Below are 2,654 nucleotides of genomic sequence, written 5' to 3' on the forward strand. Positions count from 1 at the left end.
CGCGCACGCTCCAGGTAGGGCCCCGCGCTCCGAGCCGCCGCCGGGAGGGAGCAGGCTGGAGCGGCCGAGACCCGTGGTGGGAAGGGCCACCCGGGCCCCTCGGAGAGCCTCCGGGAAGGGGTGAGGGCTGCCGGGGGAGCAGGCGGAGTAGGAAATGGAACCAAGCGGGCGCAGGAGCGCACCGGGGGTCATTTCCCCGCTGGGTTTCTGGGGTGCGGGTCGCATGGGATGCGGGAGGCTGGCGACCTTAGCCGGGTGGGGGCCGCCGGCCTGGGGGCGCTTCCTCCTTTCCTCTCCCTTTTCCTTGTCACCTGAACGAAAGGGGGCCTGCGGGGAGGGAAGAAGGTGGAAAGTTTTTATATTCTTGGTAAAAAATGCGTGAGGAAAGGCGTTTTCTGGAGATGGTATCCTGTCCACAGGGGAGCATACCCCGTTTTCTGGGAATGTATTGGATGACGGACGGACTGGGGTGCCATTGCTCAGGCTTCTAAACAAGCCAAGTTTCTTGTCAAGGGCCTGGGGGAGGGGGAGGCAGGTCTTTGAAAGATACCAAAAAAAAAAAAGTCTGGGTGCTCATTCCTGTAGCCTCAAGTGAGGTTATTCCCCATCTTTGAGGGCCAGGTTAACCAAGCAAAATTTGTGCAATAAAGTATCTTGTGGTATTGGATTTTCGAGAGCCACCGTTATCAATGGGAGAGTAACTGTTGAATGCTACAGGCGTGGGCGCTCCCCAGTGGGCATGAAGAGAGGTCCACGGGCTGGCTGGATTGGGAGACTCCGGTCATTCCTGCATGGAGAACGCCACAGAACGGCCTTGTCCCCTGGGCTGTCCTGCCCGTCTGCGGGCTGGACGTGGTGCTAATAAAAGATGATTCAGGAGTGGCACAGGCTGAAGGGGACTAGGCTGGAGAAGGCGGAGCGAAGAGAGAGCACTCCGTGCCCTCTCCCTGCCCGTGGGGAAATGAACCATCTGTGCCTGGTGTTCAAGTCCTTGACGTTCCAGTTGCCCTTTGAGAACACACCTCAAGCCTGTTGAATTCTTTTAAGAACCACCTACAAGATCTGAGGAGTCCGCCCACGCTTTCTGTCAACTCCGGCCTCTTTGTCCTTTTCTTTTGGTAAAGAAAATTCTAAACCACTGGGATTCGGGAGGCTCCGTGAGAGATGCAAGAAGCCTGGAGGGTCCACTCCGTTGTTCTTTTCCCTTAGTTTGCTCCCTAGAAGCCACGGTCCCCACTGGGCCCTTCCTGCCCGAGGCTGTGTGACAGGCCCTATTCTTAAGTCCTGGGTCCCCCACCCCACCCCACACCCCGACCTTGTGAATCATCATCTTCATTTTTTCCCCTAACTTATCTTCGGTAACGCTTGTAAAATGGCAGGCTTACTGCGGATGCTTAATCTCTTTTAAAAGTGCTGTGTCTAGTGGGAAGAAGGGTGACATTTACCAATATGGTTGCAAATTACTTTTGAAGTTTATGCACAGCTGTTTAAAATCCCTCTGAGATCAGTGCCATTGTTTGATGCAGGTGCGCACCACAGAAGGCTCTTGTTAGTCCCTTCTGCTGACTGAACATACATATATTTAAAGACGTGGCGTAGGGAGAGCTTCTAAAACCTGCAAAGCCTCAGCTGCACAGCTCCTGCAAGTTAGCCATCCACTCTACGGTTTTTTTGTTGTTTCTGCCTTCTTGTCTCTCATGAACTTTTGTTTCTGATTTCAAGAGTAACCTGCTGGGCACCATCAGCCTCTGTTTCAGTGACCTGCGATTTTCTTCTACACTTTAAAAATGTCAGTATCCAGGCAAGACTCTTGTCATTCACCATCAGCGTTGTCATGTTCACTTCCGCTGTTGTCTTGTGCTGTGGTGCCTCAGGGTGGCAACTGTTACTTGAACAAACTTCTACCTCTGTTCTCCTGCAGAAATGTCCTCTCTGCGTCTGCGCTTACCATACACGGTGCAACTCCTGGAACTTTGATTTGTTTTGCTGTCTCACTTCTCCTTCGGGCATTAAGGGGATAGTGTTCGATTATTCACACCTCAGCCCTTTCTATAATCTCAAAGATCCCTTTCAACAATAATACTCTCTGTCTCTTGCTAACACCAAGCATCAGAGGCCCCCTTACATAGCCGGCTTTTCATTGGTCATTTCTATAAAGTATTCTCATTCTAACACATGCTGTCTCTTCTGTGGAAAAGACTAAATTCTTCTCTGTAATGAATTAGATGTTTTAACCAAAATTCTATGTGGACTGGGTCCAGAATTTTCTTTTAAGAGTATGAGCTTGTGGCACAAGTATGTAACTTCGGAGATTCAGAAGTAGACCCTCGCAGACAAATCGCCTTAGAACGTGTGATGTAATTACGGTATATTTGCCTGTCTTGAAATTAGGAATTAGAGTTAGTACTTCCTGTTTTTAATGCATTTGATGTCTTAGAGTGGCTGATTATGTTGTTGCCCCTAAAAATGTTGCTAATGTGATGGTTTGTTAGCAGGGTTATATTTGAATTTCAGGTGATTTCCTTTTTACGGAGTTCAGTCTTTCATTTTTATTTAATAATTTGCCTCAAATCATTTAAAATGATATATGGTTATACAATGAAAAATCTCAGCAATATAGATGTGATTCTGTGTGTGTGTGTGTGTGTGTGTGT

This window comes from Colobus angolensis, unplaced genomic scaffold (assembly GCF_000951035.1).
Source record: "Colobus angolensis palliatus isolate OR3802 unplaced genomic scaffold, Cang.pa_1.0 Scaffold432, whole genome shotgun sequence".
In the NCBI taxonomy this organism is placed as follows: Eukaryota; Metazoa; Chordata; class Mammalia; order Primates; family Cercopithecidae; genus Colobus; species Colobus angolensis.